Genomic DNA, 17,144 nt, shown 5'->3' on the forward strand with positions numbered 1-17,144 from the left:
AAGTTTTGGGATATTACTCCTTATTGCATCGGTATAATGAGCCGGCAACATGATCAAATATCACAGGTATGATATTTTTGTTATATATGGTTATAATTACACTAGCCGTAGTTATGGACTTTTAAAGTCACCAACAGGTTTATGTTGGTCATTATGACCCTCCTGGTGGTAAACCACCAGGGCAATTTTGTGATATTTTTTTATGCATAGCAAAGAAATACATTCTGCCCTACATAATGATATCATATGCATAAGTGGCATATATTCAACTGGCGGATCAACAATGTTATGTAACACAAAACATGCACGATGGCACGATAGAGCAGAGTTCAACTAAACTATTACATGGCTCAGCGAGCCAAAATGTTTAATTGTTTTCCAGAAGATCAAATAGATGAACCACCCAGCGGATCAATTTTCTTGACCTTGATGACTTGAAGCTTCTGGATCATCCTTCGCCGGTTCTCCGTCCTCCTCCTTTGTTTGGAAGTTTGGTGATGACCAATCAATGCCATGCAAGGCTTGGAATTCAGCTTCATCATCTATAAGTTTGGAAGGATCAACTTCAGGGGCGAAAGTATGCTTATGGATTGGGGGAATCAGATCCATCACTTTATAAGCCGGCTTGGGCATCTTCTGATTCTCCGTATCATAAGCCGGTTGATATTTTGATAGATTCGTTTCATCTGCAATCAGAGTCGCCAGAGGACGTATTTCCTTTACACAGGCAGCAAAGTCTTTTTGGTCAAACGGAGTGCCATCTTCTTTCAAGCTTGGATATCCAGTAGCTACCTCGACCGGGTCTAGCTCTGGTAGCCATGCCTTAGCCCGGCTTAAGTCTGTCACGACACCGGCTCTTGTAGATGACCGTTTTATCTCTTCAATCCTTGCAGGCAGAACAGAAAGTTTCTTCAAGACGTCACTCAATAGAGTGGGGGCCTGATTAGTTGGAGAAATCGTGGCCAGCATGCACAGAGTTCTGGTATATAGCTGTTCAATAAGCGTATATACGGCTTTAAGCTTTACCAGCATGTCTTGACCAAGATTGCTGTTCCTAGGACCTGTGTAGTAATTGTGGATTGATCAGCGAAGGTTTATGACATGAAAGAAAAGACTCGATTATGATGCTAGTAATGTTATTTACTAAAGATAGTAGAAATCATCTGGGAGACGCGGTGTTTTAAGCTGGTAAGATCAATGGTTATCTCTTGAAGAGAAGTTTCAGCTTTTTCAGCCCACTGTATCAAAGCAGTCCTCTCCTCCGCCCAGGCGGTTCTTTCAGTATCAAAACTGGTCTTCAGTTTTTCTGTCTCAGCCAGACTAAAATTAAATTTTGAGTCGGCCTTCCGGGTATCAGATTCTTGATGTTCAAGCCGGGCTTTCGCGTCAGCCAATTGCGATTCCAGTTGAGCAATGGCATCCTGTACATGCACAAATTTGCAATCATGTTCATATTCGGGTTACAGGAATAAAAGTCCCAAGCCTTTTGCAAGCAACAACACTTGGCACTTGGGGAATAATGCATACAGAAAAATTCCTCACATAACGACAAATATGAATAAGTCCCAAACGCTTACAAGCAAGAGCACTTGGCACTTGGGGGCTAATGCATATTGCTCGCATTTTCATTACTACTTTATGATGACCCGGTTGTATTGTAAACGACCACATCCGGCTCATGGGGGCTACAGAAGTAAGTCTTGATTTATAAACAATGGTAAACAGTATCGGTTCATTCATGCAGATTAAACCGGTCCTTGGGGGCTACAGATGTAATGTTAATTGTCAAAGATCCGGTTTAACTCCGACATTGAAAGCCGATTTTTGAAGGATTTTACCAAAGATGCTTTTATACTCATAGCTATTCTAAGTCTATAGCATATTATATTCTATTATACATAGTATACTTGGGGGCTGACAGGGTATGCATAATTTATTAAGCCAGAGTTCATACCTCATATTTCTGGTGCATCTGTTTTACCATGTCAATCTCAAGATCGTGGCTGGTATGAACTTGGTTGAGATAATCGGAGAGTACTTCACTAACTCTTAGTTGGGAATAATCGGCAATGTTAAATCTCACTTTCCGCCTTTCAATAAACTCCTCTTTAGCGGAGTGCTTGGCCAAGACAGTAGGTTTTCCCAGCTCTTGAAAGCCGGTGCTAGTGATCATGACATCCTCAATGTGTGTTTCTGATGGTTTAAGTGGGCTTGATGATTCAGGGTTCAAAGGATTGATGTTTGTATGATCACTAGACTGGTCAGGAATTTCAGGTGGAATATGGACAGGTTCTTCTGGTTGTTCTATGGAGGCTTCAGAAGCTGGAATTTGTTGCTCCGGCTCATGGACTTTGGGGTCTTCAGCCGGTTTGGTCACCTTAGCCTTCTTGCTAGGCTTTGCATTTCCACTACAAAGGGTTGTGGGAGGTTAGTACAAGTATAAGGATACAAAGTGGTAGAAATAAAAAATTGTTACCCAGGGGCAGTCTTGAAGGCCGACAGCTGGGTCTGTGATGAGTCGCCGGAAGAGGAGTGAGATATCCCCTAATAATTTGAATCGGAAGAATTAAGTGGCTGACAAATAAGACCCTCCAGAAGGTAAAAAGAGTTTATATTCGGAGAGACCTTGCTTTGACGTTTCCGCGGAGCTGGAGTATTTGGTAAACTGGAGGATAACTCTCCACCTCCGTTGATCCGAGTCTGACGCCGGTTCTCGTGCTGCTGTTGCTTTAAAAGAAAGTGAGGATCCAAATAAGCTAAGGGATGTGAAAAGCTTACTTTTTGGATTACTCCTCGAATTTTCTGTATTGGCAAAGGCTCTGAGTCGGAGGAAATAATAGTTACCTCTTCTTCGACTGCTTGACTGGCCCCCGTGTCATCCTGATGATAATCAGTGCTAATAAGATAATTGAAAAAGGAGCCAAGGGAGTCAAGGGCTACCTCCAACTCAATGCTGCCGTCCAATTCAAACAACTCAGAAGCACTTAGTTTCTTTTTGTTCTTCTTGGCGGTTTTCTTGATGGCTTTTGTTTTGGCCCTGGCCTTCTTGGCAGCTTCATGATCATACTCCTTCTCCCAAAAGGCGGAGTCAACCTGTGAAAGTCAACAAGGTTGAGTTAATAGAGTATTTGAATGATAAGGTAAACTAAATAAATTGGAGACTCACGGCTGGTGGCGGGTTGTAACACCCACAATGCGGCTATATCTTCCACGTGTCGGGGCACGACTTAGAGGCATAGCCGCATGGTAGGTTTGTCGCAAGAGGGGTAATCTTCACACAATCCCATGTACAGAATAGAAGGGCTAAAGAGTTAGCTAACAATCACCAATTCACACAATACATAAATGATTCATACATCATCCAAAGTACAATCAAAGGTCCGACTACGGAACCATAATAAAGAAAGACAACCACAAATGCTACATCCCCGATCGTCCCAACTGGGCTCCACTACTGATCATCAGGAAAAGAAACATAGTAACAGCCCGAATCCTCGTCGAACTCCCACTTGAGTTCAGTAGCATCACTTGCACTGGTATCCTCGGCACCTACAACTGTTTGGAAGTATCCGTGAGTCACGAGGACTCAGCAATCTCACACTCGCGAGATCAAGACTATTTAAGCTTATGGGTAGGAAAAGGTAGTGAGGTGGAGCTGCAGCAAGCACTAAGCATATATGGTGGCTAACATACGCAAATAAGAGCGAGAAGAGAAGCAACACAACGGTTGAGAAGCTAGAATGATCAAGAAGTGATCCTGAAACTACTTATGTTCAAGCATAACACAAGACCGTGTTCTCTTCCCGGACTCCGCCTAAAGGAGACCATCACGGCTACACACGCGGTTGATTCATTTTAATTAAGTTAAGTGTCAAGTTCTCTACAACCGGATATTATCAAATTCCCATCTGCCACATAACCGCGGGCACGGCTCTCGAAAGTTTATATCCTGCAGGGGTTTCCCAACTTAGCCCATCACAAGCTCTCATGGTCAACGAAGGATATTCCTTCTCCCGGGAAGACCCGACCAGTCTCGGAATCCCGGTTACAAGACATTTCGACAATGGTGATACAAGACCAGCAAAGCCGCCCGATGTGCCGACAAATCCCGATAGGAGTCGCACGTATCTCGTTCTCAGGGCACACCGGATGGGCCAGACGTCGGGTTGGCATAGACCCTGGTTGCCCAAGGGGCGCCGGACATCGCGCAGTTTGGACCAACACTCAGAGGAGCACTAGCCCGAGGGTTTAAAATAAAGATGACCCTTGAGTCTGCAGAACCCAAGGGAAAAGGCTTAGGTAGGAAAATGTAAAACCAAGGCTGGGCCTTGCTGGAGGAGTTTTATTCAAAGCGAACTATCAAGGGGTTCCCATAACACCCAACCGCGTAAGGAACGCAAAATCGAGGAACATAACACTGGTATGACGGAAACTAGGGCGGCAAGAGGCAAGAGTGGAACAAAAACACCAGGCATAAGGCCGAGCCTTCCACCCTTTACCAAGTATATAGGTGCATTAAAGTAAATAAGATATAATAATGATATCCCAACAAATCCATGTTCCAACATGGAACAAACTTCAACTTCACCTGCAACTAGCAACACTATAAGAGGGGCTGAGAAAAATCGGTAACATAGCCAATCAAAAGTTTGCTAGGAAGGTGGGTTAGAGGCTTGACATGGCAATATGGGAGGCATGATATAGCAAGTGGTAGGTAGCGCGACATAGCAATAGAGCGAACAACTAGCAAGCAAAGATAGAAGTGATTTCGAGGGTATGGTCATCTTGCCTGCAATGTTCTCAGAGCTGTCGAAGGCTTGATCCTTGTTAGCTTACTCAACAGATTCCTCGGTCACGTACTCGTCTCCCGGCTCTACCCAAAACAAGAACACAAGCAATGGAACAACAATCAATCACGATGCAATGCACAAGCAACATGATGCAATGCATGGCATGATATGCAAGATATGATATGCAATGCATATGCGTGATCTGGAAGGGAAAGAATGATCAAGGAATCAACTTGGCAAACCAAGTGTGCTGATGGAAACATGAGATGATTTTGGTTGAAATCGATATAAAGATCACCGGAAACGGATGCATGGTTTGCAAATGGCAAGCATCACAAGAATGACGCAAAACTGCGATTAATAGAAGGATGCCACATAGAATGCAACAAGAAACTAAGCTACTGCGCTCCAACATAGCAACAAAGCATATGATAGTGATGTACAAGAGATGATTGACAAAACATGAACACTGAGCTATGGCTAAAACACACAAGAGAAGGTTCAAACAAGCATGGCAAAAGTGCAAAAGATATCAGCATCACAGACTTAGTGAAAATACTAACATGTCAAAAACACATCAAGAAGCAATGTTTAGAGCAAGAAAACATCATGCTACAGGAACATATCGTAGCAAACCAAGGCATTTCATGATTCTACTAAATGCATAGAACAAAAGTCCCGTAATGAACATGAGCCAAAAAGGCACAGAAGATACGATGGCACCCATGTAAAGATCAAGTAAAACCATGGCAATTTTGATTAACATGTTAACATTCTGCCAGGAACATTTTATAGCAAAAGTGGAGCAAGCAAATGACATGCTAGAGCACTCCATAATTGAAAACAGGGGCATGGATGGATAGCATAACCACATGTTCAAAACATCCTTATTGAACTATCTCAAAATAAGCGTGGATCTCACTGTAGCATCAAGTTTACATGGCATAAAAATAACAACAGGAAAAGGACTTAGCAAAAACCAAAGTCCCTGAAAACAGTAACATTACGGAGCCTAGTTTCCATGCTTGTGCTAGTCACCACATAGATCACAAAAATACAAGACAAGCACCTATGTAAAGATGGAATGATGTAGTTCAAAACACATGTAGACCTCAAGCTCATACGATGCACACATCAAATGCAACAAAAATGACAAAACCTCAAGATCTGATAAGTTCCAGCAGCTAACAAAATGGCATCATAATGAACATGAACATGCACGAAAATGCTTCCAACGTGAATAGCTCAACGAGACGAACAATTCGACATACCATATGCATGATTTGGAGCTACGGTCATGGAGGTATGATGCGTTGAATAGGGGCATAAAATATCGGGGGTAAAGACTTAGTGGAAATCGACCTCGAGGGAAAAGTCAATGGGTCGGGGATCGGGTCGGGGATGGTGCGGAGCATATTGAGTCAGGCTCGGGCCCGACCGCGGAGGAAGAACCGGGCGGCGGCAGCAGAGCGCCCTACTTCAGATCCGGCGAGCCCCGGCCGAATCTGGGCACTGGGTACGAGTGGCGCGGCGGAGGCGGCGGGACCTGGCGCTGGGGCTTGTCGGCGGCGAGCGGCCGGCAGAGCTTGACGTGGTGGACGGAGGCGGAGGTCGGCGCCGGCGGACACGGCGGGAGGCGGCGGAGGAGAGGCGGCGAAGCGCTCGGGCGACGCGGACGCGCGCGGGCGTGTGGCGGCGGCGGACGGGCCCGTGGGGGCCGGCCTCGGGCCCGGAGGGCTTCGGCGGTGGGACATGTGGCGGCGTGTGAGTGGCTACGGGCGGCGGCGCCATTCGTCCGACGTGGACGGACACGTCTGACGGTGGTGGGGAGCTTTTCTAGGGTTTCATCCGTGAAATTTCAGGGAGGGGCACATATTTATAGGTAGAGGGAGTTTGGAGTGTCCAAATGAGGTGAGGTTTTCTCCCACACGATCATGATCCGATGACAGAGGACATGGAGATGGTTTAGATGGGTTATTGGGCCGTTTTGGAGGGGTGTTGGGCGGCAAAACACAAGAGGCTTTTGCGGTTCCCCGGTTAACCGTTGGGGTATCAAACGGACTCCAAATGGAATGAAATTTGACAGGCTGTCTACCGGTGATGTACCAAGGCCACTTGACAAATCTCGGTCCATTCCGAGAACGTTTAACACCCGCTGACAAAAAGAGACAAGATGGGTGCTGTGACGCCCTCGATTCAATCGTACACTAATCATACACGCAAATGTGTACGATCGAGATCAAGGACTCACGAGAAGATATCACAACACAACTCTAGACACAAATTAAAATAATACAAGCTTTATATTACAAGCCAGGGGCCTCGAGGGCTCGAATACATAAGCTCGAATACACAAGAGTCAGTGGAAACAACAATATCTGAGTACAAACATAAGTTAGATAAGATTGCCTTAAGAAGGCTAGCACAAAGGCAACAACGATCGAAAAGGCAAGGCCTCCTGCCTGGGAGCCTCCTAACTACTCCAAGTCATCAGCAGTCTTCACGTAGTAGTAGGCATCCTCTGGGTAGTAGTAGTCATCAGTGGCGTCGTCTGGCTCCTGGGATCCGTCATCTGGTCGCAACAATCGGGTATGGGGGAAAAAGAAGTAGCAAAGCAACTGTGAGTACTCATCCAAAGTACTCGCAAGACTTACATCAGATCTAAACTAAGTATGCATCTATATCAAAGGAATGGGTTGTATCTATGGACTAAACTGCAGAATGCCAGCAGGGAAGGGGAAAGCCTAGCCTATCGAAGACTAGCATCTTTTGGAAACCACCATCTTGCAGCAACAGGAGGGAGTAGAGTAGCATAAAGTAAAGTAGAAGTAATGTTATCAACCTCGGCCAGAGATCCTTTCTCGACTCCCTGCGAGAAAGCAATCCCAGAGCCATACCATCCATTCATCATAATCATGTCTCATAACAATTTCTCATCTCAAGTTTCCAGTCCTAGTTGTATCGATCGGGATACAACTCCAAGTGTCCGTTACCGTAGGACAGGCTATCGATAGATGTTTTCTTCCCTGTAGGGGTGCACCAACTTACCCACCACACTCGATTAACTCTGGCCGGACACACTTTCCTGGGTCATGCCCGGCCTCGGCCAAACAATACGCCGCAACCCGACCTTGGCTTAACAGAGAGGCCAGCACACCGGACTAAACCTATGCCCCCAGGGGTCATGGGCCATCGCCCCAGGAACTCCTGCATGTTGCGTGGGCGGCCGGTGAGTAGACCTAGCTACCTCCTTCAACAAGGTAGGAGCTTACGCAGTCCAACCCGGCGCGTGCCGCTCAGTCGCTGATGTCTATTAAGCTTCGGCTGATGTATACGATGCAGAACGCCCATACTATGCCCACGTGATGGTTAGTGGTATCAGGCCAGAGGCCCCTCGGATCAAATATCCAAATCGTAGTGGATTAGGAACGCGTGGTAACGAGCAGAGACTCATGATCGATGTGACCCTGTCGCCCCGTCTCGAGTACTTGCGGCAAGGGCTAATAATGCCCGGCCACGCTTCGTAAGTATCTCGCGGGCACCTTCCAGGTCAACCCGACTCCACATCACTCGCTATTAAGCTTGCGCGGATACCCCTCATGGCCGACCCATCTTTAGTAACATGGCTCAGTGTAAAGTCATAGTAACCATAGTAACTGTGTGTCTAACATCAAAGGGAAAACCCGAGGAATCACCCCCGGTGAATTCCACTCGATGTTGTCATCAAGGTGAACGTAAGAGGATCCACCCTCGAGGTTCACACTTGAGGGGTTGCACGCCAGAGCCGTATCGGAAGTAGTTAAGGAGGAAATCACCTTCGATGACCACGACCGGATAGCTACACTACAGAGATCTCAACAGGAGTGATGTAAGAGGTTCCACCCTCGGCACTCGATGGTAACCCTGCAGAGTCGTACAACTAAGGGGGGGTGATGTGTGGTGTCGGGGCCTGGACATCGATCATGTTGATCGAGTCATCGAACATAAAGCGGGGCAACTGGAACAAGGTGGGGGTCACTGATGGATCACCAACAAACCTATACTAAGCAGTTTAGGATAAGCAGATAAGGTATGAAAGCAGGTAACAACAACAGGCTATGCATCAAAGTAGGATGATACAGAAAGCAGTAGCAGTTCTAATGCAAGCATGAGAGGGAAAGAAATGGGCGATATCGGAATGCTCAAGGGGGGTTTGCTTGCCTGGTTGCTCAGACAAGGAGGGGTCATCGATGACGTAGTCGATCACAGCGGCATCATCGGTCTCGGGGTCTACTGGAGAGAAGAGGGGGGAGAAATAGTAAATATAGAGCAAACCATGCATCACAAGACACAACATGACGACGGGCAGAGCTAGGGTTGCCCTAACATAGTACTACACGTTGCAGACGGAGGGGATAAACATCCGAGGATGAATTCCCAGCGTTAGGCGGATTCCGGACAGATGAAAGAGAGGGGACGGTTCCATGTTCAGCATGCTAGGGGCATGTGACACGTGAAAGGACCACGCATTTGGATTCGTTGGATTTTTCTGAGCAACTTTCATATAGAAAACATTTTCATCAGAGTTACGGTTTAATTACTATGATTTTTGCAAGTTTAAAACATATTCTGGAATTATATTTAAACTAACAAAAAAGGAAAAAGACGCCAGCATGACGTACGTGTGACGTCAGTAGACAGCAGTGAGGTTGACTGGTCAAAATGACCAGTGGGGCCCACTTGTCATGGACAGAGGCCTTAACAGAGTTTATTCAAAACTACTATGAGGTTAATTAGCAACTGGGCCCCACATGTCAGTGTGTCATTAAGTTAATTAAATAATTTTAAATAAATAAAATGTTGATTAAGGGAGTGGGGCCCGCATGTCAACGACTGGTCAAAACCAGTCATCGGGTGGACTGGGTCAACCGGGCCAGCGGGACCCATTGGGCCCACTGGCCAGTGGCCTAGGCGGTGCTACGTCGGCGCTAGGTTAGCGCAGCCGACGGAGTGACGCCGGCGAGCCTACCCGCGGCGGTGCGTCATCGGAGTTGACTGGAAAATGCGTACGGGGCAGGGAAAGGGGTGCCGCTAGGCACGTTCGAACAGTCACTCGACCGCGCGTCGAATGGTGTTGGTGGCTTCGCCGGACCTGGCCGGAAACGTCACCGGCGACGAGGTCCACGGTGGAGCGGCTACGGTCGACGGCGGAAAAGGTGCTACGGCGTGCTATAGCTCAGGCGAAAGGGCTAGGCGGGAGCAGCAGTCCTCCAGGAGTGCGCTATGGGGACTAGACGGAGCAGGAGGAGCTCGAGAGCTCATGCGCGACAGCAATGGCGGACGGCGGAGCCGGCGCTTACGGCCAGCTAGCTAGGGAAGGAGGAAATGAAGCAAGGACGGGGAGGAAGGAGGCGGAGCTTACGGGGCAGGCACACGGAGGCCTCTCGGGGTTCGGGAGCGCAGAAGGAGGCATGTGGCTCCGGTGATCGCCGGTGACCACCGAGAAGGGGAAGAGGGCGATGCCGACGTCGCCGACCTCCCCGACTCCAGCTGATGGAAGAGGACGGTGAAGCGGAGGACGGCATACCTCCCACGCTCGGTTGCTGGGCTCGGGGACGCCGGTGGCCGCGGGGACGACGAAGAACGGCAGCGACCGCGCTTGGGCGTCGATGGGGAACGAGGAGGGATCTGGGGGAGAGGAAAAATATCTGCGCGGGGAGGGGGGCTGATGAGGACGAGGTTGAGGGGGGAGGGCTCGTCCTGATCCCCGGTGTTGCCGCGGCGTAGGGCGGCGAGCCGGTCGGGCGACGACCGCGGGCACGAGTGCTCGGTCGCCCGCACAGTGAAGACGACGCGGGAGGGGGAGCTGGTCGGCCTGGGTCGGCCAGGTGGGCGCGGCGGCCAGCTAGGCCAATCGGCCCAGTTGGGGGGGGGGGCTTTTCCTTTTTCTTTTACTTTAAACAGTTTTTCTTTTCTGTTTTAGCTTTTATTTATTAACAAAGAGAGAAAGGGAATTATTTGGTCAACTATTTCACTTGGGAAAATTTGGGAGGAGTCCCATTAAATCGCTGGTGATTATAGACAGTGCCATAAATATTGTGGAGACCAGAATAATTCATTTGATATTTTTCATAAGTAGGATAGCATTTTAAAATGCTGAATTGGTACTGTCATAATTGCTAATGCTCATCTTTGCACAAAAGTGATGTTGTGTTCCTTAACAAATAATTGTTATGGAAGTTTTGGCAAATGATGAACATTTTTCCAGCAACTTCAAACTTCACTTGAATTTGAATTGACTGGAATTTGAAATGGGATATTGAACAAAGGTGATTAAGCACTGTTTTGGAAAAATGATTAGCTTAATCAGAGAGGGTTACTGTAGCATGACACTAGGGGTGTTACAGGTGCGCCGGTGCATGTGGGAGTGTCGGATTGCTAAATGGACAACGGGGAAAATGCTCGGATGCATGAGATGAACACGTATGCAAATGCGATGCACATGATATGAAATGCATGATATGAACAAAATGCAAAATGAAGACAAAACCCAACCACGAAGGGAAATCTCATAACTTAAAGCCGAAAAAGGCAAGAGTCGGAGTTACAAATATGGAAAGTTACATTAGGGGTTTTACAACACTCCACCACTATGAGAGGATCTCGTCCCAAGACCTAGGACTGAAAGAACTCCGGATATTCGGAACGGAGGTGATCCTCGTGCTCCCAGGTGGCTGCTCGATCGGAATGGTATGACCACTTCACTTTCAGGAATTTGATTGACTTGTTGCGAGTCTTGCGCTCGGTTTCTTCAAGAATAGCAACATGATGCTCATGATAAGACAGATCTTCTTGGAGATCAATCTCTTCGAAGTTGATGGTGCGCTTAGGAATCTTGAAGCACTTGCAAAGCTGTGACACGTGAAACACATCATGCACGTTTGCGAAGTTGGACGGAAGCTCAAGTTGATAGGCGAGATCGCCTCTTTTGCCAATGATCTTGAAAGGAGCCATGTATCTAGGGGCAAGCTTCCCTTTGATACCGAAGCGACGAGTGCCTTTCATTGGAGAGACATGGAGGTAGACATGGTCTCCGATCTCGAAAGCCAAGTCACGGTGCTTGCTATCATAGTAACTCTTCTAGCGCGATTGCACGGCTTTGAGATTTTCACGGATGACTTTGCACATTTCTTCAGCTTCTGTGATTAAGTCATTGCCAAGAAGTTGGCGTTCACCAGTCTTTGACCAATTGAGAGGAGTACGTCACTTTCTGCCATAGAGAATCTCGAATGGGGCCTTGCCCGAACTTGCTTGGAAGCTGTTGTTGTAGGAGAACTCGGCATATGGAAGACAATCTTCCCACTTCATACTGAAGGAAATGACACAAGCCCTGAGCATATCTTCAAGGATTTTATTGACTCACTCGACTTGGCCACTAGTTTGAGGATGGAAAGCTGTGCTGAAGCGAATGTTGGTGCCCATGGCCTTTTGGAAGGAGTCCCAGAACTTGGAGGTGAAAATGCTTCCATGATCCGAATATATCAATTGCGGAATACCGTGCGAGGAGACAATCCTGGAGGTGTATAGCTCTGCCAGCTGAGATGTTGTGATAGATTCTTTGATTGGAAGGAAATGAGCCACTTTTGTAAGCTTGTCGATGACAACGAAGATAGCATCATTCCCTCGCTTGGACTTAGTAAATCCAGTCACGAAGTCCATTTCAATATGGTCAAACTTCCATTCTGGAATAGCAAGAGGTTGGAGGAGTCCAGCTGGCTGTTGGTGTTCAGCTTTCACCCTTCTGTAGACATCACATTCATTCACGAATTGAGCAATTTCTCGCTTCATTCGTGTCCACCAATATGACTGCTTGAGGTCATGGTACATCTTCGTACTTCTAGGATGAATGGATAGAAGGGAATTGTGCGCCTCGTTCATAATGACTTTCCTTAGATCACCTTTAGGAACCACAATCCGATCCTCGAAGAATAGAGTGTCTTTTTCATCAATGCGATAGCACTTGTATTTGGGTTGGCTCTTAGCAATCCCATGTTTCACCTTCTTCACCATGGAATCTACGATTCGTGCCTCACGAATTTGATCTTCCAAAGTAGGAGAGACTTGGAGATTGGCAAGAAAGCCTAGAGGAACAACTTGGAGATTCAGTTTGCGGAAAGCTTCACAAAGGTCCGGTTGGAAGGGCTTGAGAATTAAGCTGTTGCTGTAAGCCTTCCTGCTCAAAACATCTGCAATCACAGTGGCCTTGCCGGGAGTGTATTCAATACTCGGATTGTATTCTTGAATCATTTCGACCCATCGAGTCTGTCTGAGGCTGAGGTTTGGTTGAGTGAAGATGTCCTTGAGGCTCTTATGATCTGTGAAGATGTCCACTTTCCTTCCCAACAAGAGATGCCTCCATGTTAATAATTCATGGACAACTGCCGCCAACTCAAGATCGTGAGTGGGGTAGTTCCTTTCATTGGGCTTCAACTGGCGAGAGGTATAGGCCACAACTTTCTTCTCTTGCATTAACACAGCACCGAGACCTTGCAAGGAAGCATCACAGAAAACTTCGAATGGCTTGGATTCGTCAGGAGGAGTCAAGACATGAGCTGTGACTAACTTCTCTTTGAGGGTGTTGAAAGCAACGTCACATTCAGGCGTCTAGACATACTTGACATGCTTCTAAAGGAGGTTGGAAAGAGGCTTTGCAATCTTAGAGAAATTCTCAACGAATCTTCGACAATAGCTTGGAAGCCCAAGAAAACTGCGGAGCTACTTAACACTCCGAGGAGGCTCCCAATTCACAATTGCAGACACCTTCTCGGGATTAACTGCGATGCCCTTGGCGGAGATGATATGACCAAGGTAAACAACTTTGTCAAGCCAGAACTCACACTTGGAAAACTTCGCATAGAATTGATGCTCTCTGAGTTTGTCAAGCACCAATCTCAAATGCTTGGCATGATCCTCCTTATTCTTGGAAAAGACCAAGATATCATCGAGATACACCAGGACGAAATCATTTGTGTAAGGGTTGAATATGAAGTTCATCATGCGAGAGAACGTTGGAGGAGCATTGACAAGGCCGAAAGACATGCCAATATATTCATAAGAACCATAGCTTGTTCTGAATGCTGTCTTGGGGATATCTTGTTCATGAACGCGAATCTGATGATAACCCATACGAAGGTCAAGCTTGGATAATACTTTGGCACCTTTAAATTTCTCGAATAGCTCATTGATGTTGGGAAGTGGATACTTGTTCTTTATTGTCTTCTTGTTCAATGGACGGCAGTCGACGCAGAGTCGTTCCGTTCCATCCTTCTTCTTGACAAAAAGGACACCACAACCCCATGGAGATGAACTCAGTCTGATCAGACCCATACACTTTTGTTCATCGAGTTGTTTCTTCAACTCCTCTGGTCCAAGCTTGTAAGGACGCTTGCAAACAGGTTCCGTGCCAGGCTCAAGATCGATAACGAATTCAACTGGCCGGTGAGGAGGCATTCCCGAAAGCTCTTCTGGAAAGATGTCTTGATATTCACAAACGACTGGAATCTGAGAGATGGCATTCAACTCGCCCTTCTCGTTGAGAGAAAACAGCCGAATGGTTTCATCCCTAGCGGCATAGATGATCACATCCTCAGAAGAGTGTGTCAATTGAATTTGCCTGGCAGCACAATCAAGCTGAGCCTTGTGCTTAGAAAGCCAGTCCATGCCGAGAATTAGATCAATATCCGAGTCACCAAGAACAATTGGAGAAGACAGAAATTTATAGTCTCCCAAATTGATAGAAACATCCGGAACCATGGAGCTTGCGTTCATGAATTTACCCGGAGAGACAACTAACAACCGTCTAGGCAAATCTTGGAAAACCAACTCAAGCTTTGATGCAAAATGTCTTGAAATGAAACAATGCGATGCACCAGTATCAAATAAGACTTTTGCAGGAAAGTCATTAACATGAAGGTTACCCATGATCACTTCTGAAGAATCCTCTGCCTGAGTTGCGTTCATCATGTTCACCTTTGCAGACTTGGAATTATGCTTAACCACTGCATTGCTGGAAGATCTCACAGGAGGAGGAGGCGGAAGGCGTCTTTGGTTGAAGCACTTGTTTGCATAGTGCCCTTTCTGCTGACACTTGTTGCAAGTAACTTCTGAGAGAGGACGATGATAAGGAGCACTTGACCTTGGAGTTTGAGACTGAGCTTTGTTCTGATAGCCTGGGTTGGGTGGGTGGGAAGATCCATTGCCACCTTTGCTCTTCTGCTGGTAGGGCTAGCGAAACAGAGGAGGATGCAACCATAACTTCTGTTGCTTAGCTGCCACTTGTGATGAAGAAGAAGATTGAACTGTGTCCCTGACTCTCTTCTTTGAAGCCTCACACTTGAGCTGAGCAGCTTCTTACTTTAGTGCCATGTTATAGAATTGATCGAACTTGGTCGGCTCAAGAAGCACGAGAGCTAACTGCAGATCTTCTCTGAGGCCACCTCTGAATTGATAGATCATACTCTGTTCATCAGGAATGTCTTGTTTAGCAAAGTGAGCAAGTTTCTGAAACTGAATATTGTATTGGTACACAGACATGCTGCCTTGCTTGAGATTGCGGAACTCCTCACGCTTGCTCTCAGCCACGCTTGGTGGGATGTGATGAGCTTTGAAGTCTCAACGGAAATCATCCTAGGTACTCTGGAATCTCTGTATTGTTGAAACCACTTAGTAGCTTGGTCCTTGAGTTGAAACGAAGCAAACTTGACAAATTCCTCAGGTCTGACATTGCTACATTCAAAATGTTTGCAAATCTCCACGAGCCAATCGTCGGTGTTTGTGGCCTTGGCACACTTACTGAAGGACTTTGGTTGGTTTGCGAGGAACCGGTTGAGGGTAGCAAACTGAGGCTGATTGTTGCCTTGGCCTTGATTTCCTTGGTTGCCTTGCCCTTGGTTGCGCTCTTACAAGAGTTGCATAAGCATCTGAGTGTTTGCGTTGGTGGCTGCCATGACAGCTTGCCATGCCTCCGGAGGTGGAGGTGGTGGCAGATTCTGATGCGTTGGAGGAGCCATCCTTAAGAGGGTGACATCCGTTAGAATTTTGAAAGACATATATTCAAGCTGAATCAATGGATCGAAATTGCAACATAAAGTCTTAACATTCGAACAAGGATGAACAAATGAATTCCAAAGTAAAACATCACACGCCCATTAAGTTGAGAAGCCACTTAGATAAAGGTAGATGAATAAAGCAACAAGGTACGGATATGAACAAATAAGTGGTAAGGATTACCCAATCACAAACCAAATATCCGCGGGAAGAAATACTAGAGCTACGTGAATTCCCACCTATAAAACTCCCGAAACTTTCTGGTTATGCAATCGGGTGTTGGGGATACAGGGGAAGCATAATATCTCACCCAAACTAACAATTCCTACATCTAGCTGTATCCATCCTTCAACACATAACCAAGAAACCTTCGGAAATCATGTACCTCAACCTTCGAAAAGCATCCGTTATATGAGTTATGGCAATACTCCCGAACTCCCGCCCCAGTACTGGGTGGCGTCGAGGTTATCTCACCAACAACTGCATAAAAGAGATTTTTGATGTCGGCGAACTCAGGTATTCCAGAACTGCAACGATAAAATTGTGACGACAACACCTCAGGGCTCAACTCCCCGGGACACTGCCACAACCCTTAAATGTCAGGAGGCACCAAGAACAATGTTCTCGTCACAAGACTATCGGAACGATTCCAAGATACCCGTGTGATCCTAAATTTTATTTTCATGAAATTTGAGGAGAGAAGAGTCAACAAATTTACGTGAGGAGGCCTCACCAGAGCGACAAAGGGGCTGAGGAGTTAAAAGAATCCTACTCTCCAATATATATAATCCTAAGACTCAAAACATTTTGTTCTAGACTCAACAACGTCAGCGATTCGATCAAGCAGGGGGCTCCTAAGTCGGGGATGGCTCTGATAGCAACTTATAACACCCACAGTGCGGCTATATCTCCCACGTGTCGGGGCATGACTTAGAGGCATAGCCGCATGGTAGGTTTGTCGCAAGCGGGGTAATCTTCACACAATACCATGTACTGAATAGAAGGGATAAAGAGTTGGCTAACAATCACCACTTCACACAATACATAAATGATTCATACATCATCCAAAGTACAATCAAAGTTCCAACTACGGTACCAAAATAAAGGAATACAACCCCAAATGTTAGATCCCCGATCATCCCAACCGGGCTCCACTACTGATCATGAGGAAAAGAAACATAGTAACGGCCCGAATCCTCGTCGAACCCCCACTTGAGTTCGGTAGCATCACTTGCACTGGTATCCTTGGCACCTGCAACTATTTGGAAG

The sequence above is a fragment of the Triticum urartu genome, chromosome 6 (genome assembly GCF_003073215.2).
Source record: "Triticum urartu cultivar G1812 chromosome 6, Tu2.1, whole genome shotgun sequence".
NCBI lineage: Eukaryota > Viridiplantae > Streptophyta > Magnoliopsida > Poales > Poaceae > Triticum > Triticum urartu.